At 47.5% G+C, this 24,691-nt stretch overlaps 3 non-coding genes and 1 pseudogene across 3 annotated transcripts; 1 reads left to right on the forward strand and 3 right to left on the reverse strand.

The window, feature by feature from the left end:
* Positions 1-15,861: 15,861 nt before the first annotated feature.
* Positions 15,862-16,914, forward strand: LOC147973082 (uncharacterized; annotated as a pseudogene).
* A 5,958-nt stretch (positions 16,915-22,872) lies between these two features.
* Positions 22,873-22,966, reverse strand: LOC125511793 (small nucleolar RNA Z221/R21b). The gene has a single exon (XR_007285119.1). It is a non-coding gene; the product is annotated as a small nucleolar RNA Z221/R21b (small nucleolar RNA).
* Positions 22,967-23,457: 491 nt separating this feature from the next.
* LOC125511794 (small nucleolar RNA Z221/R21b) lies at positions 23,458-23,548 on the reverse strand. The gene has a single exon (XR_007285120.1). It is a non-coding gene; the product is annotated as a small nucleolar RNA Z221/R21b (small nucleolar RNA).
* Positions 23,549-23,908: 360 nt separating this feature from the next.
* LOC125511792 (small nucleolar RNA Z221/R21b) lies at positions 23,909-24,001 on the reverse strand. The gene has a single exon (XR_007285118.2). It is a non-coding gene; the product is annotated as a small nucleolar RNA Z221/R21b (small nucleolar RNA).
* Between the last annotated feature and the right edge of the window lie 690 nt (positions 24,002-24,691).

Raw genomic sequence — 24,691 nt, forward strand, 5'->3', positions numbered from 1 at the left:
AAACATAGAGCAAGTATTGTAGCACAAGGGTTCACGCAGATACCCAACTATTCTCCGGAGGTGGAATCTCTTTCCGATAACTTACATCATTGGCAATACAAAATCATGCAATTGATAGATGTAGTGATTACATATACATGTGGATCACTAGATTCAAACATAGATGGTTCCCGATGGAGTCTCACTTCTGAATCGAAATGCAAAACGCAACATACAATGTGTAAAATCAATAAATCACCATATGGCTAATTATTGTCGTTACATTTGATACAACCGACGTAGTGAGTTCCTTATTCACAAGGATTACTCCTAAATTAATGATTATCCATGCATGATCGTCATATGCAAGGGCTTTAAAAGAAATGCCACAGTCGGGCGTCTGAGCGACACCACATAAAGGGCTTTAAAAAAAATGCCACAGTCGGGCGTCCGAGCGACACCTCATAAAGGGCTTTAAAAGAAATGCCACAGTCGGGCGTCCGAGCGACACCTCATAAAGGGCTTTAAAAGAAATGCCACAGTCGGGCGTCTGAGCGACACCTCATAAAGGGCTTTAAAAGAAATGCCACAGTCGGGCGTCTGAGCGACACCTCATAAAGGGCTTTAAAAAGAAATAATCATAATGAATATCCAGGAGGTAGAACCGTCCCAGGGATACTCAATAATATAATTAATGCAAAGGGTTAGTCCATCACAAAATAATAATCATGGTTCTCACAAATAATCAGTCGATATCCAAGTTTGGTTTAACAATAATCAGTCGGTATCCAAGCTTCGTATGCAACAGCTTCTATGGCCATCTGTGGGGTTGGCATAGATTTCCCCACGAAGGAGACTTCCGTTGGATCTTGGTTTGAGTTTACGGGAGGGATGTGTACTGCTGCCCAATATCTCGAGGTGGAAGGGGTAATTCTTGATTTGAACAGCTCGTACTGGGGTGGCTGGGTAGCGCCCATGGTACTGCAGGTAAAATCCCGCAATATCTTGACAAAACTACCTGGGGTTGCATCTGGGGTTCTCAGATAAATGCTAGGGCTCGGCATGGCAAGAAATGGTTGTGAGGATGGTGCACAAGATGAGGGGTGCTTGGCAAGGTCACGCAGTGGCCTTTTATAGCACCGGAGCTGGGTCATTTTTACCGTGGTGAATGGTAAAGAAAATTTCTCAGCTCTGTTCCAAGGGTCGAGGTCAAGCCACGGATTCACACATCTCACTACAGTGATGTGTTACTGTGGGGTTGACGGGGTGATTTTTGGTGACTGTGCCCGGGATAGAAATCTTATACTGCATACTGGCGTATCCAGGCAAGGCCACTATTAAAATAGAGGCACGACAACAGGCGGCATTTAATTACCAGACCACACGATTACAACGCGAGGGTACACTGGGACTCGATACGATTCGGGTGACATTAGTCTACCTCGTTTACATCCAAGCGGGCGTGCCTTGAGGCTCCTCCACGGGTCTCGTCGTCGGAATTAGCTGGAGTGGGTTGAGGGGCTGTAGGCTCGGGGTAGCGATGATGACCATCTCGGGGATTGTTGGCCACAATCCCGTTGGAGTGTGCTCCCAATATGCGACGAAGCACTTCTGGGGTTATCGCAGCACCTTGGCCGATGGCTGGGGCAGGCCTCAGGGACTCGATCGGGTGTCCAAACAGCACGACTGGGTTGTCGGTGTTGGGCTCGTTCTCTTCTCTCGCTGGGGCTCGACGAACCAGCTCTCCACGAGCTGCGATTAGATCAATAGTGATTTGATCGCACAGTTCCTCTAGTGCATTTACGTAGCGCACTAGGTGCAACAATGCAGGATCCGTCTCATGATCTCCGTTGGCAACTTGGCGTGGTCTACCATACCCTTCACGTCTGGGGTAGAAGTGGAACGAGCGACAGTTAACTCTAGGCGACAGGTGCCGGAGATGAACTATGGCCTCTCGAGCAGCTAGTTGGATGGCTTGAAGCTCAAAGGAAGTTGTCCTTCCGGTGAACCTGTAGGGGCGCTCGGGCTCTAGACCCCTACCGTAGATGTGTACAGTGGCCCAGAATTGACGGTTCTCACCGCTCATGGGTCCTTGGTACACAACATATTCTGGGGGCTCTTCTAATGCATAGGCACGACAGGTGAGGTTTGCGAGTATGGTCACAAAGCCTCCAAGGTTGGTTGCTGTGGTCTCATTGTGTACGATAGGTCCAGGCATTGTGGCTCGGTTTGGAGTAGAGGTGGTGGTGTGCTGTGTTGGGGCTAGCGTGCCCCTTTTTATAGGAAAAAGGGGGCGGAGTCTTCCCTTGCACGCTTGCGAGAAAGGACTATTTAGGGGACGGTCACTGGTGTATGAGTGACAGGTTAGGTTGATAGGTTGGGCACCGACTGCCAAAAAGTGTTGGGTCACTGTGTGGCTATCTTGCACGAGAAGCTTGGCTGGGGTTTGGTTATGGCTTGGTGGGTGGGTTTGCCTAAGTTTATAGACCCGGCTAAGATAGGATTAGCCAATGGTCAGCCTGGCTCTGATACCAAGTCTACCACGACCGGGTTTTCCAGACATAAATTTCCAGAAAAGACCGTCGTGCTCATCAGCCCCAGGATTACTGTTAGCTGATGAGGCTCCAACTTGATACAGAAATTCCAAGCAAAATACAACATATGTAGTACAAGACCATTCTGGCCTGTGAGTACAACAATTGGGTTTCTAGTGGTTGATGGCGGAAGCGGTTTGTGAGACATCAGTGTATGGGACTCCAATTCCCACGGGAACAGCTGACCAGGTTAACTCCTATCTTCGCGAGGCTGCTATCACCGTTGCTTAGTTTCCGGGGCTGTCACCGCAACGCTCCTCTCCATGCAGAAATCTGGCCAAGACAATAGCCAGGGACAAGCCAGTGAGTACTTTGAATGTACTCGCAAACATCATGAACACTGGGATAATATAATTGATAATCATGCACTGAAATATTCTATGATCACATCGCCAGTCATAAATAAAACATCTTTTATGCATGCAAGCAGGTTATTATCATGCAACATGAATAAACAGTAATAGAGTGGGAATAAAATGCCGCAGTCGGGCGTCTGAGCGACACCACATAAAGGGCTTTAAAAGAAATGCCACAGTCGGGCGTCTGAGCGACACCACATAAAGGGCTTTAAAAGAAATGCCACAGTCGGGCGTCCGAGCGACACCACATAAAGGGCTTTAAAAGAAATGCCACAGTCGGGCGTCCGAGCGACACCTCATAAAGGGCTTTAAAAGAAATGCCACAGTCGGGCGTCCGAGCGACACCTCATAAAGGGCTTTAAAAGAAATGCCACAGTCGGGCGTCTGAGCGACACCTCATAAAGGGCTTTAAAAAGAAATAATCACAATGAATATCCAGGAGGTAGAACCGTCCCAGGGATACTCAATAATATAATTAATGCAAAGGGTTAGTCCATCACAAAATAATAATCATGGTTCTCACAAATAATCAGTCGGTATCCAAGTTTGGTTTAACAATATCTCCTCCGAAGACCGACACTAAGACCAACACTTGACCCATCCCAGACTGTAATCCTTAACCATGGACACGGCTATTCGAATAGGTTTAATCTCTGCAGAGGGCGTACTCTTTACCCACGAGTAACGGATTCCTTTAGTCCATCGGGACTAATTCCGTCTACGGTCTTTTAGTAGAAAACACGCCTAACTTGCACACACCAGCTTAACTCATCGGTGTCTGGAATCACCCACGACACTTGTTAAGCAAAACTCTAAGTGGGGAGGCTACAACCTCGCGTAGCATGGGATCAAATTTATATCGCGCGCTCTAAGGGGTGGCCTCCCCTCTCGGTCCCAACCGGAAACACCCATGCCCCCGGACCAGGTGGCATGCCTACCGGCTGCAACCGATATCTTCCACCATGGCCTCTCTGTACGGTGTGTGCTTGAAAGGGGTTGACGACTTACTGAACCATACCCTACCTGCGGCAGGGACAAGTGGTAGTACAAAGCAAGTATGGGGGTTACTGGAACAAGACTCGGTCTACGGTCGACTCAGGAGGTTTCTAAATTTCCTGCATGACATGTAAACAATTATATTTCAATCAACAAAATCACCACTCAATATACCTTACCATGTCATACCGGACATAACCGTCCCGACGGGGACCGGTGACAAGCTCACTCCTACCCAAGGCAGAGGCTTTCCCGGATTCCTTTCCGGCATGCATGCAAGGCATATGAGGGTGACTACCATCATAAGTATATTCATTTCCAACAGCAAGGAAATCACTAATATGCTTCCATGCAAATGATCATGTCACATGAAATAACAAGTCCTCTGAAATAAGGTGGTGTTATAAACGTGTCAAATAACACACCAAAAACATTATGCCAGGGTTCAGAATGCTTGCCTTTAAGTTGTGGAGGGGTGAGGTGCTCTCCAAAACTTTTGAAAGTTTCTTCTCTCTCTCCAAAATCCTATTTTAAAATATATTTGAATTAACACACAAATACAAAACAGCACAAAAAAGTTGTTTGGAAAATTTTCAAATAAATCTTAAAATAAACTAGACAATATTTGAGAGATGTAGGAAAAAGAATTAATTCATTTGGAGTTATATTTAAAAAGTTATAGGCAGTCAAAGTTGTGGTCAAAATCTGTTATTTGAAATAAAACAGAAAAGAAAACGTTTCGGAGGGGAATACGCTTTCGGAGCGGGGAAAACGTATTGGGGGGATTTACGCCTTCACTTAAACACGTGGACGGCGCGGTGAGACACTGACAGTGGGTCCAGGAAGTCCCACTAGTCAGGTTTGACTAGTCTCTCTTTCCCCCTCCTTCCCCTGTCCCGAGCGGAGGCGGAGCTCAGGCGATCGTCGCCGGCGACTGGCAGCTCTTCGCGGGGCCCCGAGGGCGGGGATGGATCCGCCACTCCAGTGTGGTCCTCCCGGTGGTTGCCAGGCCGGTGGGGACGGAGGGAGCTGCCGGCGGCGAGCTTCGCGGCGGAGGTGGCCTCGGGAGCAAAGTGAAAATTTTCCCGCAGTGAGCCCCGATCAAAATTGAGTAGTGGGAATGGTTCACGGGAGGATGAGGAAGTTCTTGGTGGAGAGAACGGAGAGTGGGAGGCCCTGGTGGTGCCGAATTGGCCGGGGCAGTGGCGGCGGCTGCAGTTGCCGGAGATGAGGAAGGGGGCCTCCCCGGGTAGATTGGCTGCCACGGGAGAACTAGGGGAGCATTCTAAGGTTGCCTGTGTGCTTGAATGGGTTCTGGGCCTCCTTTTATAGCTCGTCGAGGTCGGTTTCGCGGCGGCCGGATGAGGATGCCGGCGAACCGCCTCTCTGTAGCTTGCAGGGCAACGTGGCGTGGCTGGGGATGACGGCAGGAGCTAGCGGACGAGTGGGCACTGCTCCAGGGGCGAGCTGGCGAGCGGGAGTGGCTTTGGCGGCGCCGACATGGGCAGAGGCTGTCGGGCGGCGGCGGCTAGCGCTTGGCCTGTCGGGCGTGGCGAGGGGCGGCTTGGCGCGTTGCTGTGAGGAGGGTAGCGCGTGGCGAGGTGCTGCAGAGCGGGCCAAAACCGTGGGGGCCAGCGTGTCGGCTCGGGCGCGGGTCGTGCAATACGCGCGCTCTGCTCGCGCTCCGGGCGTGCACGGGACGTGCTCGACACAATGCCAGAGCACGCTAGAGGTCGCGGTCGAGGCTGGCAATTAACAGACCTAGGCTAGGGGCAACTGGGAGCTTAGTGGACATGCTTGTTTGATCAGAGGTGCAAGCTCACAGTGCATTGCCAAAACTCAAGTCAAAACTGGTCATGCTCTCCAGGTGTTTGACAAAATGCCACAGGCACCTAGGCTCTTCTTGGAGGGGCCAAATTTTTGGGGTGTCACAGATATGGCCCTTGCCCTGCCCGCAATTTCTGCCCCATGCACGGGTACGGGCCGTGCCTGAGGGAGTCCTGGATTAGGGGGTGTTCGGGTAGCCGGACTATACCTTCAGCCGGACTCCTGGACTATGAAGATACAAGATTGAAGACTTCGTCCCGTGTCCGGATGGGACTTTCCTTGGCGTGGAAGGCAAGCTTGGCGATGCGGATATTCAAGATCTCCTACCATTGTAACCGACTCTATGTAACCCTAACCCTATCCGGTGTCTATATAAACCGGAGGGTTGTAGTCCGTAGGCAATCAACTCCATATACAACAATCATACCATAGGCTAGCTTCTAGGGTTTAGCCTCCTTGATCTCGTGGTAGATCTACTCTTGTACTACCCATATCATCAATATTAATCAAGCAGGACGTAGGGTTTTACCTCCATCAAGAGGGCCTGAACCTGGGTAAAACATCGTGTTCCCTGCCTCCTGTTACCATCCGGCCTAGACGCACAGTTCGGGACCCCCTACCCGAGATCCGCCGGTTTTGACACCGACATTGGTGCTTTCATTGAGAGTTCCTCTATGTCGTCGCCTTTAGGCCCGATGGCTCCTTTGATCATCAACAACGATGCGGTCCAGGGTGAGACTTTTCTCCCCGGACAGATCTTCGTCTTCGGCGGCTTCGCTCTGCGGGCCAATTCACTCGGCCACCTAGAGCAGATCGAAAGCTACGCCCCTGACCATCAAGTCAGGTTTGGAAGCTTAAACTACACGGCTGACATCCGCGGAGACTTGATCTTCGACGGGCTCGAGCCATGGCCAAGCGCGCCGCACTATCTCGAGGGGCATGATCTAGCTCTGCCCCCGGACAGTGTCCTGGAGGCCGCACACGCATCGGTTCCGACCCCTAACTCGGAGCCTATTGCGCCAATCAAGGATGAGCGGTTGGACGTCACCTCGAGGGCTGCGATCCCGAAAGTGATCGAGCCGAACGCTAGCCCCGCACTCTGCACGACCCGTGACTCCAAGGATCCGGACTCCTCCCCGGACTCCAAACCCCCCGCGCCCCTGCCAATCGAATCCTATTGGGCACCGATAATGGAGTTCACCGTCGCAGACATCTTTTAGCACTCGCCTTTTGGCGATATCCTGAACTCTCTCAAGTCTCTCTCCTTATTAGGAGAGCCCTGGCCGAACTACGGTCAGCGAGGATGGGATACGGATGATGGAGAAATTCAAAGCCCACCCACCACCCACTTGGTAGCCACTGTCGACAATTTAAACGACGTGCTCAACTTCGACTCCGGAGACATCGACAGCATGGATGACGATGCAGGAGATACCAACGAACCAACGCCCATAGGGCATTGGACAGCCACCTCATCTCACGATGTGTACATGGTGGATACCCCTAAAGGAAACGACAACGAGGAAAAAGGGGATGGGACAGGAGATCGACCCCCCGAAAAGCAATCAAAGCGTCGGCGTAAATGCCGACCCAAGCCCCGCCTCGACAAAAACCCAGCCATAGAGCAGGACGAGCCGGTAGACGACGAGTAGGCCTTAGAGAAACCGTCCGAACAGGGCAACACGGATAGAGAAACCGAACATCCCTCCTCCGGCGAAAACGGCATTCCGGACGACCTCACATCAGATAAACCTATGGAGCAGAAGAATCTCCATGAGAGGCTCGTTGCAACTGCACGCAGCCTAAAAAAGCAGAAGCGGAAGCTAAAAACAGCGGAAGATGCACTCTGGATTAGATGGAGCAAAATAATCAATACCGCAGATAAATACGGCGACAGTCGGCGCACTAAAAGCTATCCGAAAAGAAAGCTACTGCTTGAATTCGACGAAGAGGCCCTAGAGCCCTCGCATTCAAAAAATGAGAAAGCCACACGGTCGGATAGACGACCCCATAAAGCGGCAAGCGGCGCCGCACCTAAATCGGCATGCGACCCACTTAAGGATTCGCATCATGGCCCAGTCAGGTCCACTTATGGGCCAAGAAAGTAAGCTCTCATAAGCAACACTATGAAGCCATCATCAGAATCCGGCACACCCAAGTACAGGGGCGCCGCACACCCCCTATGTTTCACCGATGAGGTCCTGGACTATGAATTTCCAGAGGGATTCAAACCCGTAAACATAGAGGCATATGATGGAACAACAGACCCCGGAGTTTGGATCGAGGATTATATCCTCCACATACACATGTCTAGAGGAGATGATCTCCACGCCATAAAATATTTACCCCTTAAGCTTAAAGGGCCAGCCCGGCATTGGCTTAAAAGCCTTCCCGAAAACACAATTGGAAGCTGGGAAGAGCTCGAGGATGCTTTCCGAGCAAACTTTCAAGGGACCTATGTCCGCCCTCCGGATGCAGACGATCTTAGTCACATAACTCAACAACCCGGAGAATCAGCTCGGCAGTTCTGGAATAGATTCCTCACTAAAAAGAATCAGATAGTCGACTGTCCGGACGCCGAAGCCTTAGCAGCTTTCAGGCATAACGTCCGAGACGAATGGCTCGCTAGACACCTCGGCCAAGAAAAGCCAAGAACAATGGCCACACTAACAAGCCTCATGACCCGCTTTTGTGCAGGGGAGGACAGCTGGTTGGCAAGGTGCAGCCCCAGCGACCCAAGTACATCTGAAACTAGGGATGGAAACGGAAAACCGCGACGCAACAAGGACCGTCGCTGGACTAAGGACAAAAGTCCGAAGAGCACGGCAGTCAATGCCGGATTCAAAGGCTCACGACAAAATCAGGCAAAATCGCCCCCCCCCCCCCCCAGGATAACAGGGACGATCCATCCAACCTAAATAAAATCCTGGACAGGATATGTCAGATACACAGTACTCCCGGGAAGCCTGCTAACCATACCCACAGAGACTGTTGGGTTTTCAAACAATCCGGCAGACTCAATGCCAAACACAAGGGGCTCGACACACCAAGCGAAGACGAGGACGAACCCCAAAAGCAGAGCATCGGGAAACAAAAGAACTTCCCACAAGAAGTAAAAACAATGAACTTACTTCACATAACAAAACGTGCGGCGCCCATAAAGGTACGCACCACACGACCTATCCCCAAAGGGTCCCGCCACTTGTTGTCAAAACCAATCATCTTCGATCAGCTAGATTATTCTAGAAATATCAAGAATGCAGGCTGGACTGCCTTCATACTCGATCCAATAATTGGAGGACTCCGGTTTTCAAATGTCCTTATGGACGGCGGCAGTGGACTAAACCTGATATATCAGGATACAATCCATCACATGGGGATAAACCCAGCAAGAATCCGCCGCAGCAAAACCTCCTTTCAAGGGGTAACACCTGGTCCGGACACCCATTGTATGGGTTTTCTCCGGCTCGAAGTTATACTCGGCTCTGCCGATAACTTCCGCCGCGAAAAGTTGACCTTCCATATCGTCCCGTTCTCAAGTCGCTATCAAGCACTACTGGGACGCGAAGCTTTCGCCCGCTTTAACGCAATACCGCATTATGCATCTCTAACGCTTAAAATGCCCGGTCCACGAGGCATCATCTCTTTGAATGGGAAGCACTAAAGTGCGCCTCCCCAAGCGGAGGACTGTGCGGCCACTTTGACAGCCCCACAGTAAAATGGCCTCACCGGCCAAAAAACTTCGAAATAGGTCATTAAAGACCATGAACGCGGATAGACGAGTTCGGGACAAAATCATCATTGATGTAGGCTTAGTGGCCATATACCCCCACTAGGGGCTCCATGCATATACAATAAGAGACAATAAAGCTCAATTTTATATATTTTACTTTATACTTTGTTTATTTTAAACTTTTGTTCGGCACGACCCGTTTTCAACTCAGTTCCTCTCTTTTACAGATGAACGTCGTGCGGCGCCCGTCCAGGATACGGCACAACGGAGACACAGGCGCAGACGTGCAGTAGGGACCCGTCCTAAAGGATTCTTTTTAGATTAAGACCCTGCGTAAACCTTTTTTACTGTCTCTTGTTGCTACACATCCCCTGGTTCTTTCTGACATAACCAAGGAGGAGGCTGGCGTCTTGGCATGTGGCCACGTCAGAATTTTTGCATGTACCTGGACACTAGGGGCTTTTTTAATAAAGAGTGTTGTTTCGCCCGCACTCATAAAGACCGAACACCTTAGGGAGTGTTCGGCGTCGCGAGTTTTGGCATTATATGCATCAGCTCCGAATCATGTCTTTGGTCAAATGTTGGGTTGCCCGGCTCCTGAGTTCGACTACCTTACGTTCCGCTCTATCGGCTAAGGTAGCACCAGGAGAACTACTGCGATTGTGCCCCAGTTCGGCCGGGCGAGCACCTCAGTAGAGAAAGCCGAAAACTGACTGTCATGATGTAGTGTGAGACTGGTCAGCCACTCGATGACCTATCGGAATCTATCGGATTCCTCCGCTTTAACGAAGGGCCGCTTTCCGGTCAGGCACATACACGCCCCAAACTCGGGCTAGCGCAGTCGCCACCAAGGGGCTACCTAAATAGTCCCACTGTCAAGCTCCTATGGCTAACTGAAAGTGTTAAAGCATTATAGTCCGGTTGCCTAGCCCGCTGCGCTATCACCTCCTTTATACGACCAAGACGTTGGGTTAAGTGTGAAAATGCGTCTTCTACGAGCACCCCCGCACTATGTGCGTGGGGGATGAAGCCAACGACTGCCATCTTTCAGATTTTGTATATATATATATCTTAAAACGGCCGCACAGGAGGTGTTCCCAATACTTGAAGGCACAAGTATAAAAAGGCCACTACTGTTTATCAAAATATTACTTTATAATTACATATGCTATCATAACATAGCATCTTTCGAGCACTGCGTCTCTATTACACGGGCGCCTTCAAGGACTTCCTGAAAATAGTGCTCGGAGGATACTCGGCTTTTGTCCGAATCTCGGGACGCAACAACGGTGGTCTCCATCTCTGCCCAGTATTTCTTGACACGGGCAAGAGCCATCCTTGCACCCTCTATGCATGCTGACCTCTTCATTGCATTAATACGCGGCACCGCGTCAAGGAATTGATGGACCAAGCTGAAATAACTCTTCGGCTCCGATCTCCCCGGCCACAAATGACCCATGACGTACTTCATGGCGAGTCCGGACAACCTATTCAGTTCGGCCCATTGAGCCAAACGATCGTCCACTGCCGGTGGATGCTCTGGATTATGAAACTGCGACCAGAAAAGCTTTTCCACTTCGCGATCTTTCTGATCATGAAAGTGTTCGGTCGCATCAACAGCACTCGCTGCCAGATCCAGATAGGTATCCTCCACACTCCACATCCGGTCCAGCGGAGCAAACTTCGGATTGCAAAATTTCCTTCGCAGCATAAAGGGCTTTCCAGCAGCAATCTGTTCGGCCTGACGCAGCTCCTCCTTCGCAGCTCTCATCATAGAGCGCGCGTCCTTGGCATTGGCAACGGCCTTCTCTAAGTCTGTCTGTTTCGCCTGGTCTTCTTTCTCAAGAAGTCTGCAACGGTCTACAGCACTCTTTAACTTTTCGGCCATCTCTTCCTTGCTTCGGCAATGAGCAGCATGTTCGGCTCTCAGCTCTTCAAGGGCTTTCTTGGCAGCCGCATCACTTTCTCTGGCTTGATCTTTAGCTCGGGCAAGTTCTGCCCTAAGACTCTCCACGGCGGCCGCACCATCTGCGTCAAGCACACACATCGTAAGACACTGGCATAAAACTCTTCTTACCTAATGCCGCCCGAGGAATTACATACCTTGAGCCTCATCAAGCCGCTTGCTGACAAGCGCGATGTCGGCATCTGCCACGTCCAGTTGCCGCTTTAGTTCGGCAAAATCATCAGTTCGGCTCGATTCCGGACACCTTGCCGCTTACATTCAAATGTGACATCTTAGACTTGGGATTATGATCCTCCGCGTGCCGTCATTTCTTGACGACGCGCAGAGTCTCAGGGGCTACTATCTACACAGGGCGCATCTTATTCATGCGCAACTGACAAAAGTGTACATTATCTAATGTACCTCAAAACCCGTCAGTACACTTTTGACGGCCTCATGCAATCCGCTCTCTACGGATGAGATCCTTTCAATCACCGTGCCCATCAATGCACGGTGCTCCTCCGAGATAGAAGCTCGCCCCAGCAGAATATTTAGCTCCTCCGGCCGAGCACCAGATGGTGCTGGACTTGTCCCACGACCTCTTTCGAAGGCCGGACGCGGAGAACCTCGGGGGGCCACATAGCTATCTTCCGCCCCTGACGGATTCGGAGAAACCCTCCGCGACGACACCTCAGGGTCGCCCGCCTCGCTAGGCGGCACGGCAGGGGGAGGCGTCCCGCTCTCCATCATCTCCGGAAGGAGATCCCCCGAAGACGAGCTCTGCTGAGAAGGGCTGAGGTCCGAGCTACAAGGTAAAAATTCGGTTAATATTTTCAGATATAAATCAAGGATTTCCCTCATCCCTCAAAAGGAAAATCTTTCTCTACTTATGGCTCGCTGGAGGGCTGATCCCCTTGAGGGCGTAGTCCGGCCGAGGAACTCCCCGGCGCTGGACCCTTTGACGAGGATTTTCTCCCCCGCTTCGAGGCCATGGTTTCCGGGTCGTCAGAGGCGGCTCTCTTCTTCCCCTTAGGAGAGGAATTGTCGGTTCCTCCCTTCGGAGCAGCCTCCTTCGAGGAGGCCATAGCTTCCTTGTCCTCCCCCTCCAAAGGCATTATCTCCAGCATCCTGACTAGCACGGGATCCGGCCTGGTTTCAGGAAGGGGAGCCGGACACCTGATCAGCTTTTCCTTCTCTATCCACTCCTGTTTAAAAGGACGGCTCTTTTAGGGGCAAGTTTATGACAATTATACGGATAGAAGGTCCGGGCACAAGGTTGCTTACTTGAGTATCCGGGCGATTGCAGCTTAGGCCTGCGTCCTCGGTTAAATCCAGACACATCCCTTGTGATCCGAAGAACAGTTTATACATCTCCGCGGGCGTTGCACCCATGAAATTCTGGAGAGCTCATGGTCCCTCTGGGTTAAACTCCCACATGCGAAGGGAGCGACGTTTGCCGGCCAATATTCGGCAAATCAGCATGACCTGCGTCACCTTGACCAAGCTGAGGTCTCCTTCCAAGAGATCCTTAATGCGGCCCTGTAACAAGGGCACGTCTTTGGGCAAACCCCAATCTAACCCTCTGTTAACCCATGACGCTAGCCGTGGTGGGGGACCCGAGCGAAAGGCAGGAAGCGCCACCCACTTGGTGCTCCGGGGAGTGGTGATATAAAACCACTCTCGTTGCCACAAGCCTAGCTCCTCTTGAAAAGAGCCCTCGGGCCATGGAGCATCAGCATTTTTGCTTATAACAGCGCCTCCGCACTCTGCATGCCGTCCCTTGATCATCTTCGGCTCCACTTCGAAAGTCTTGAGCCATAATCCGAAGTGAGGGGTAACACGGAGGAACGCTTCGCATACGACAATAAACGAGGAGATATGGAGGATGAACTCCGGAGCTAAGTCGTGAAATTCCAGCCCGTAATAAAACAGCAGTCCCCTCACAAAGGGATCCATTGGGAAGCCTAACCCCCGAAGGAAGTGAGACACGAACACTACGCTCTCACCGGGCTGGGGACTGGGGATAGCCTGCCCTTGAGCAGGCAACCTATGCGAAATTTCGGCGGTCAAGAACTTAGCCTCTCTCAACTTTAGCACGTCCTCCTCCGTCAGCACCCATCGGCCTTGAAGGTCGGAACCGGACATTGTCGAAGGTCTGAGGCGCCCGGAATTTGGAGCCTAGGGTGTTGGAACTCGAGGCGACGGGCGAACTCGTTTTGGGATTGGAGAAAAGGAGTAAGGCCCTGGTCTCTTTATAAGAGGTTGAATACCAGGAGCCCTCCCCGTAACCGTTTGGGACTTGCCTTTAATCAAGAAAACATGCTAACGGGCACGATTGGGTTACCCACATCCGTATTGATGAGAATCCCGTAAAAGGGGGGCACACGATCTCTGCTTTGACAAGACGTGCCAAGGAAACTGCCTCGCAAAATACGCTGAGGTGGAAAGGTGAAATCGATTCGAGTAAAGGACTTGGCTGTAGTGTGATGACGCACTGCGGAATACGTCAGCAGATTTGATTTGTGTTAATATTATTCTCTCTATGGCAATATGTGGAAGCTTATTTTGCAGAGCCGGACACTACTCTTGCTGTTTACAATCTTCTATGAAGGACTTGGAGGAGGAACCCGCCTTGCAATGCCGAAGACAATTTGCGCGCCGGACTCGTCGTCATTGAAGCCTGGTTCAAGGGCTACTGAGGGAGTCCTGGATTAGGGGGTGTTCGGGTAGCCGGACTATACCTTCAGCCGGACTCCTGGACTATGAAGATACAAGATTGAAGACTTCGTCCCGTGTCCGGATGGGACTTTCCTTGGCGTGGAAGGCAAGCTTGGCGATGCGGATATTCAAGATCTCCTACCATTGTAACCGACTCTATGTAACCCTAACCCTATCTGGTGTCTATATAAACCGGAGGGTTGTAGTCCGTAGGCAATCAACTCCATATACAACAATCATACCATAGGCTAGCTTCTAGGGTTTAGCCTCCTTGATCTCGTGGTAGATCTACTCTTGTACTACCCATATCATCAATATTAATCAAGCAGGACGTAAGGTTTTACCTCCATCAAGAGGGCCCGAACCTAGGTAAAACATCGTGTTCCCTGCCTCCTGTTACCATCCGGCCTAGACGCACAGTTCGGGACCCCCTACCCGAGATCCGCCGGTTTTGACACTGACAGTGCCCTTCACCGCCGGCCACTCCACCACCGGAACCGGAGGTCATCGATGAGCCGCTCGCCTACCCGGACCTCCCAACGCGTACTCCCGCTGATGAAGACGAGGAGCACTTCGCCCCTCCAGGCTATGGCCCTGTGCCCACCATGATGGAGTGGGAGGTGACACCGAACGAAGAGGAGGAGCAGTGGCTCAACTCCGTTGTGAAGCCGGAGCCAACCACGCCGGCGGAGACCGACGAACCCGGAGCCACATCCCCGACCTCAACACTGCCACCGGCGGGAAGATCGAGGAAGCGGCATCGTCTTCCAAGGCCCCAGCATCTCCACCGCCTCCGCCCCCGGCAAGCCCGCGAACGCCCCCACCGACGGCTCACCGGATCCTTCGCCGTTTCACGGCGGCGCTGGAGCAGCACCGGCCCGGCCTCCGCTCCGGCTCCTGGGCCCCTGCAGGCCTCCACCTCCCCGGCTACGCTGCGGGGGGGGCACCCTCCTCCTGAAGATCGCCGGCGCTAGGCGCCATCAGCGGCGGCCGGCGGGATCCCGTGGAGGTGGTGGTGGAATGGGGGGAATTGACCCCAACCGCCCCACCTCCCGTCCCCCTTATCCGCTTGATGTCTCCATCAGCGGCGCCGCCATGGGCCTGTGCCGAAAGGCCTCGTGGGCTGTGGCCCATGTTGCAACGACCAGAAAAAAAAACAACGGGTTATAGGCTAGATTGCAGAAAAATCCTTATATTATCAGGATTTCATGCATTAGTCCAACTACTAGTACTAATTTAGTGCTTGTCATGTTTTAGCCCCGTAAATTTGGGAATTCGCAGATAGGTTCAACTACTAGTGTTGTAATTAAGTACTTGTCATGTTTTAGACCTTGTATCTCGATGTGATTATATATTGTACTCAATTAAATTGTGTATTGATGTTTAGACCATATTATTTCTATAAATCATTATATGTTCAATGTGTTTGCAATTTGCAATCCCTATAACATGTAAAAATGGTACAATAATATTATTTTGCAATTGAAAATCATTTATTCTTGCAACTCAAATATTAATTCGCCATCAATTAAGTCCAAAAATGCCTATGTAGCACAAAAATAGACTTAATTCGAATAGAATTTAAACAAAGTTCAAGTCTTTACTTGAATTCACAACAATTGCAAAATTTATTACAACATGACCATGATGATTTTAATTTACATACAAGTAAATTGATTGATTATCTGGTTCTCAATCTTGTAGGACAAAATGACCGTCAAAGAATTTGAAGAGCTTGCGCTCGACGGACACAACTATCCTACATGGGCTATGGATGTTAAAATCAGTCTTTCATCCCATGGAATTGCAGCTGCACTCATACCTCCTGCAGACCCTCCCCAAGAGGGAATTGCACAATTAAACGAACAACAACAATATGCTGCTTTATACATAATAAGGCACCATATCCATCCAGATCTGAAATCTGAATATTTGATGGAGGAATCTCCAAGCAATATGTGGCAATCACTTAAAACTAGATATGAACAGCAAAAGGCAGTTATACTTCCTGAAGCTAGTCATGAGTGGACCCATTTAAGACTCCAAGATTTCAAATCGATCGGAGCTTATAATCATGAGGTTCATAAAATTTGCTCAAAGTTGCGGTTTTGCGAGAAGGAGCCTACAGAAGCAAATAAGATAGAAAAGACTCTATCCACTATGCTCCCAGCTGACAGGATCCTACAGTAACAATACCGTGCCCGCAATTATACAGTTTACTCTGAACTTATACATGCGCTCCTCCAGGCTGAGAAACACGATGAACTTCTGCTAAAGAATAGTAATCAACGCCCAGTTGGGGCCGCTCCTCTGCCTGAAGTACATGCAAATTTTCAGAAAAATACCAAGTTCAATGGTTCTTTCAAAGGCCAAAACAAGAACTTCAAGGGTAAGAGCAACCACAACAAGAAGAACAAGCCACAAAATTCAGACAAGGGGAAGGGCATAACAAAGAATAAGTTTTATAAAACTAAACTTTGCCAGAAATGTGGATGCTACAAGCATGTCACCAAAAAATGACGCACCCCAAGACATCTGGTAAACCTCTACCTGCAATCCATGGGACGTAACAGACCTGCCCAAGGAGCAAGATATGAAGCTCACTTCAATCTTCAACCTGATAACAACAAGGAAGCTGGTTGTTCGCAAGATGTTCGAGGAGCACCAAGTAACAACAAGGAATTCCATATATCACGAGACTCCATGGACACGGAGAATATGATGACTGAATACGCCGCCGACATGTTCGGGGACTTTGACTAGTCAATTGACTCCATTTAGATATTTATTACATCCATCAGATTGTTGTAATAAAAACATATTATTATTGTTATTGTCATCATTCTATATTGTAAAAACACAATATATATTGTATCAGCACTTTGATATCAATAAAATTTGTATGTATTCTATATATCCAATAAAGTGTTTTTCATTAAACTGAAAATTCCACATTTTTAATATATAGATTTCTACGGGAGTCAATCCAATGGAGGAGGAAATGTGCCTTGTGGACAGTGGCACCACAAACTCTATACTTAGGGAAATAAAGTATTTCCAAACTCTTACAAAATTGAATGGAGATATTTTAACAATTGCTGGACGCGATGCGGTAATTGTTGGCAAAGGACGTGCCATATTTACCCTCCCTATGGGTACACAAATTGTAATTGAGGATGCTTTATTGTATCCCGATTCAACTCGTACCCTCATAGGTTATAGAGATATCCGCAAAAATGGTTTCCACATTGAAACTTATGAAGATAACAAAGAGGAATATCTCCTCTTTACCAAAGACAACGGATATGGCAAACATATATTTGAGAAAATTCCCTCTTTATCATCAGGATTGTACTACATGTACATAAAACCCGTAGAGCACGTTGCGTATAAGGTAATTTTTCAGAATGTAAATGCATTCCAAACTTGGCATGATCGCCTTGGTCATCCTGGTATAGGGATGATGAGGAAAATTATCCGCAATTCCAATGGTCATGACTTAAATGAAGCCAAATTCCCACAATCTTCAGATTTTATGTGCACTGCATGTGCTACTGGGAAACTCATTTTAAGACCCTCATATCTTAAAATTCAAGCAGAACCACTACAATTCCTTGAACGAATTCAAGGTGATATTTGTGGTCCGATCCAACCATTGTCTGGACCTTTTAGGTATTTCATGGTTCTAATAGATGCATCTACACGATGGTCTCATGTGTGTTTACTATCTACACGAAACCATGCATTTGCCAAAATAATGAGACAAGTTATCAAATTGCAAGCTCATTATCTTGAGAATCGAATTAAATCAATTCGAATGGACAACGCTGCTGAATTCTCTTCACATGCTTTCAATGATTATTGCATGGCATTAGGCATTGAAGTTCAGCACTCGGTCCCATATGTCCACACTCAAAATGGATTGGCCGAATCTCTAATTAAGAGAATTAAGCTCATTGCACGACCCTTACTAATGAATTGCAATTTACCAACTTCTTGTTGGGGTCACGCAGTTTTACACGCTGCTGACTTAATCCAATTGCGACCAACTGCATATCACAGCACTTCCCCTCTGCAATTAGTACGTGGAAACCTACCAAATATTTCCAATTCGGATGCGCCACATATGTGCCAATCTCACCACCGCAGCGTACATCCATGGGCCCACACGGAAAATTGGGGATCTATGTGGGGTACAAATCACCGTCGATAATCAAGTACCTTGAACCCCTCACGGGAGATCTGTTCACGGCCCGTCACGCTGACTGCATCTTCAATGAGGACCATTTCCTGGCATTAGGGGGAGACATCAAGTACCAAAAAGAATGCCCGGAAATTGATTGGAATGCCCAAGGCATTTCCTCCTCCGATCCACGTACTCAAGAAACTGAACTTCAAGTTCGGAAAATAATTAATTTGCAATACATTGCAAATAACCTGCCAGATTCATTTACTGACTATAAAGGTGTTACCAAATCCTACAATCCTGCTAAAAACGCGCCCGAAAGAGTGGAGGTACCAACCAAAACTACTCAACCCCCTGTTCAAAGGAAGAGGGGGAGAAGTACGGCCACGGAACAGGATTCAGCTCCTCACAAGCAACAAAGGAAACAGAGAAAGAAACTCTCCGAACCAGTAAATATAAACCAACCTAGTGATGATGATCATCAAATGGGTAATATACACCCAGTGGAAGAACAACCTCCACAACCCAGCTCAGTTGTGCACAAACTAACTGGGATATCGGAACACCCAGACTCAATCGTATTGGGAAATCATGAAGAGTCACTAAGGGTGCAGGAAATTTCTATCAACTACGTTGATTCTGGAGAATCATTTGACCGTAAGACTACGACTGTCGACATATATTTTGCTGAAAAGATTGCAGATACCCTTCTCACTGATCATGATCCAAAGACCATGTCAGAGTGCAAGAAACGCTCCGACTGGCCTAAATGGAAGGATGCAATCCAAGCAGAATTAGCCTCGCTCAATAAACGAAAGGTATTCACTGAAGCAATACCTACACCTCCCAGAGTTTTCCCCGTGGGATTCAAATGGGTTTTTGTTCATAAAAGAAACGAGAACAACGAGGTGGTGAGATATAAAGCAAGGCTCGTAGCACAAGGTTTCACGCAAAAATCTGGCATTGATTTCATTGAAACATATTCTCCAGTAATGAGTGCAACCACTTTCCGATATCTTATATTTTTGGCAGTGCAAAATTGTCTATCTATGTAGTTGATGGACGTAGTGACTGCTTACCTTTACGGTTCACTTGATTCGAACATATACATGAAGGTTCCTGATGGAGTCCCAATCCCGAATCCAAACGCAAAACGCAACGCATATTGTGTAAAACTAAATAAGTCTTTATACGGCTTAAAACAGTCGGGTCGCATGTGGTACAACCGACTTAGTGAGTTCCTTTTGAAAAAAGGATACTCCAATAATGATGATTGCCCATGTGTTTTCATAAAAAAGTCCACAACTGGATTTTGCATTATTTCTGTGTATGTTGATGATCTGAACATCATTGGAACCACACAAGATATTGATGAAGCACGCAATCACCTAACGACAGAATTTGAGATGAAGGATTTGGGTAAAACCAAATTTTGCTTAGGATTACAACTTGAGCACCTTCCCTCGGGTATTTTGGTTCATCAAACCGCATATATCCAGAAAATATTGGAAAAATTCAATATGGACAAATCATATCCATCCAAAACTCCTATGGTAGTTCGATCTCTAGACGTAGAGAAAGATCAATTTAGACCAATGGATAATGGAGAAGAGATATTAGGACCTGAAGTTCCATATCTCAGTGCCATTGGAGCACTCATGTATCTTGCAAATTGCACCAGGCCTGATATTGCATTTGCAGTGAATTTACTAGCTAGACATAGCGCAGCTCCTACTAAACGCCATTGGACGGGAGTTAAGAATATCTTTCGATATCTCCAAGGCACAAAGGATCTTGGCCTATTCTTTCAATTTCAGAGAAATTTGGACGTTGATATGATTGGGTATGCTGATGCTGACTACTTATCTGACCCCCACAATGCCAGATCACAAATCGGTTTTGTGTTCCTACATGGTGGGACAGCCATATTATGGAAGTCTTCCAAACAGACTCTAGTGGCTACATCCACCAATCATTTTGAAATAATCTCTTTATTTGAGGCAACACGTGAATATATATGGCTTCGCAAAATGATAAACCACATACAAAAATCATGTGGTAAAGGTTCTATCGAATCTCCAACCATTATCTACGAAGATAATGCAGCTTGTGTTGCTCAAATGCAAACAGGTTACATAAAGAGCAATATCACTAAGCATATTTCTTCTAAATTATTATTTTTCCATCAATTACAAAAGAAAGGGAAGATAAACATTTTGCAAGCAAATCATGCGATAATCTAGCCGATCTATTCACAAAGTCACTCACAGCTTCAACATTTGAAAAATATGTTCATGGGATTGGTATGCGACGACTTCGAGATTTGCAAAGATCAGGGGGAGAGCCTCTCTGAATCATAACCTGTTCAAACATTATATTGCACTCTTTTTCCCTTTATGAGTTTACTCTCATGGTTCTCATTAAGATTTTTAATGAGGTAATATCAACATAAAAATATATGTCATACATCCTATTTCCCCCCCCCCCCCCCCCCCCCCCGGGGTTTTTAATGAGTGTATACAAGACATATTAATTGTCGTCTAAACTTACCAATGAGTTTTATCCTCAAGGTTTCAAAGAGACGATAACATATGTTAACATTTTCTCCTTATTTTTCCTACTGAGTTTTAATGGAGTTTTAAGAACATATCAAGTTCTATTCTCCTCATATTTTTTCCATATTTTTCCCACAAAGTTTGGAGGAGTTATTCAAGATCATATACGCTTGTGATTAAGAGTAATATTTTCAAAGTTATACAAGGATACAAGACATAGAAGAAGCAGCTTTATATAAGGGGAAGTGTTAAGAATAAAGCAACGTCATTAACACTAAGAGTCGTCACGTGTGTCCAAAGCGTCGTACGGACACGAACGTCCGTACAGGCGTCTTCTTGCGCCACGGGCGCCTGTTGTAAACGGACGCCTCTCTGGAAGCGTCCCAAATCCTTGTATAAATAGGGCTTTGCCCAGAATCAATAGAACACAAATTTTTCATCAAATCTTTGCACTTCCATCAAATATTCTGCTTTTTCCCAGGTACTCGGGTTCAAGTACCCATGGATTTTTTGTGTAGATTAGGGAGAGTGTTAGAGTTTAATTAACATGAGTTAATTATGGGGTAAGTCTCCTCTTGTAACTGCCATCTCTCCCGAATGGATGCCTCTTCATCACATCCCTTCTCCTTGTATAAATGCCTACAATCATCTAATGAAAGTGATAGAGGTTTTCTCTCAACAGAGATGACAGCAGTGACCCTTGCTGTCCAGCGGTGAGGGCAGCCACCGGCAGCGACAGCGAGACGTGCCAGGCGATGCTTCTAGGCCGGGCGCATCGCTCATCTATGGCATGGGGCTGCTTCCCAGGGAAGAAGACACATGGGAAGAAGGAAGGAGATCCTACGGTTCTAAATTGCTTAATTTTGCTACAACCATTGTTTTTTTTGCTAAAATTAGTCTACTTTTTTGCTACGATCAACCACTGAATCTCGTGCTTAATTTTGCTACAATCATTGTTTTTTCTGCTGAAACTAGTCTACTTTTTTGCTACAATTGACCACTGAATCCCCAGCTGAGTCTACTTTTTTACTTCCACCATGTTCTGTTTTTGCTAGATCCTATCATTATTTTTGCTTCCACCATGTTCTGTCTTTTTGGACACCACATTCAGAGTTGCAACCGTGGGGGCGTCGTTGGGCTACCGCCGGCGAGTTGGCTGGCACTGCAGTAGAAGCATGCAAAGGATTGGGGGGAAGGAGGAGGTGCATGGTCACTGCGCATGGACATGGGGGAGACCGGGGGGGGGGGGGGGGGGGGGGGGGGGAGACGCGGCGACGACGAACTCCGACCCGCGGCAGGGGCGGCGACCTGCGTGGTGGGCAGGTGGTCGTGGTGGGCGGGTCGATTTGATGGGGCGAGGGGAATTTTTCTCCTACTCGCTCGAAACGATGGGTGGGGAACGAAGCGGGGAAGCTTTTCTGGCGGACGAGATGCCTTGCATCGTACGGCGCGGATGCGACCGGCCCAAAGCCAGCGCAGATCAGCGCCCATATATAAACTGGACAGATGAAACACTTCGTCAAGCAATATATACAACATTAAGCAACAAAAATACAAGCTCCAGTAAATGATTTTTGTTTTACACAATGCCTCAGGTTTGTCGATTGTTGTCATTTTCTCGAGAGGTTCTCCCTTTAACAGGGGCTCGAGCATCCATTTTGCAGACAAAAACATCATTGGCAAGAAGGAGAGCCTAGGCGCAGTGGTAAAGCTGCTGCCTTGTGATGCAACACAGTTCACAAAAGATGCAGAAAAAAATGTATCAACAAATAGAACAAGGCGGAATCTGTTAAAAGACACAGGAAGGATTGGGAAGAACCATCAGCAGCAAATCCTTTCAACTCAACATAATACAGTCCGCATCATGGTAGGATCGCTCACAGGCAACCCAGCTGGAAACATTTTCTCAAAAAACACTTGATGTCTATGGCAAAAATTGCAGACAAACAAATTTGAAAATACAAGTATTTATCCTTGGGGCGGCTCAGATGTCAAATGGGTTGTAAGTTTCTTTATCAGCACAAAGAGATAAAAATCTCTTCAGAGTGGTGCATGACTTTTCTCATCATAGCCTTTTGCTTCCACAGAGCATCCATTTGCAGACAGAATCATCATCGGAAAACCAACTAATTCAGATGAAATGCAACAAGGTTCACGAAACCAGATACTGAGCTGCAAAGGGGGAAAACACAGGTATCAGATGAGGGCACTCCATATGTTTAGACTGGCCCATTCAAAATAGGAAGGAGAAATCCGTTCAGGATAGGGGGGTTGGAAATAAGAAGAAGTTAGGAAGGGGGATCGGAAAGAGGACCCATCAGCGGCAAATGTATCTGACCTTAATGTAATTTCAGTAAGCATCATCTTAGGACCGCTCATAGGCTACCCTCATCATTTGCTTCTGTACATTATCCCTAAAATCCAGTTAACCTTCAAGACTTCTATTTTCAAACTACAGAATTTACCTGAAGGCAAAAGCTGGAAACAATTCCTAAAAACAAATAGACGTCTACGTCGAAAATATAGGATAAAAAATCAGAAAATACAAAATATGTATCCATGAGGTGGCTCAGATTTACAATGGGTTGTAAAGTTTGTTTATCAGCACAGAGATAAATCTCTTCAAAGTGGTTCATGACTTTTCTCATCATAGCCTTTTTGCTTCCACAGAGCATCCATTTTGCAGACAGAATGATAAACCCAGAACAAGTAATTCAGATGTAATGAAACGAGGTTCAGGAAGCCACCAATAGGAAAAAAATACCATTCAAGATTACGGAGTAATGAAAATATAACCATCATTTAACCTCAATGTAATTTCAGTCCGCATCATGGTAGGATAAATGTTGGGCAACCCTCGTCATCTGGTTCTGTACATTACTCCCCCGATCTAGTTAATCTTAAGACTCTTGTTCAAAACTAAAGTATTTTCCCAATGGCTAAATCTGGAAACAGTTTCTGAAGACATCTATGCCGAGACAATAAACAAAAAATACGAAAGTAGGTCTCCATGAGGTGGCTCAGATGTAAAATGGGTTGTAAGTTTGCTTTATCAGCACAAAGAGAAAAATTTCTTCAGAGTGGTGCATGACTTTTCTCATCATAGCCTTTTGTTTCACCAGGGAGAACAATGTCATGGAATACAGCAGATTTGTCGATTGACATTATAATACTAGGAAGCGCAATATGGAATGCCTCAGATTTGTCATTTGATGTCATTTTACATCTGCTTCCTCAAGCGGTTCTCCCTGAAAAAGGGGCTCGAGTCCACAGAGCATCTGTTTTGCAGACAGAATCATCATCTGAAAACCACAGGTAATTCAAATTTAAGATGGCATGCAACAAAGGCAGTTGCTAAGTAAATAAATCAAGCACCTGAATTCAACCATACTACTAAAATCACTGGGCAATAAGCAGCACAATATTATACAAAGTCTCTGCTTCATTCTCCCTGAAACAGGGGGCTTGAACTTGCAGCCAAAATAAGCATGCCAAAAATTAAATTTTCAGAACTCAACTCTAACACTATAATCAAAAGGCAATGAGCAGAAATGTTGAGATAAGCACAAAGTCAAGACTGGAAGCATAGCCAAAAACAGTTAAACCAATGTGGCATCTCAAGTTGCCAAAACTGAGATGCACCTGAAGCACAAGTAAGGCCAGAACTAACGAATCACTATGCGCCTCTGACTGGGCAACTTTGAGAAAGGTCGACCTCAAGAAGCCAAAGGTGAGAGGCACACACAAAATCAAATGGCAGGAAACAAGCTCATCATCACAAAGCAGTATCCACCCCAGC

Source organism: Triticum urartu, chromosome 5A (assembly GCF_056163025.1).
Source record: "Triticum urartu cultivar PI428250 chromosome 5A, HENAU_Tu73, whole genome shotgun sequence".
NCBI classification, from domain to species: domain Eukaryota; kingdom Viridiplantae; phylum Streptophyta; class Magnoliopsida; order Poales; family Poaceae; genus Triticum; species Triticum urartu.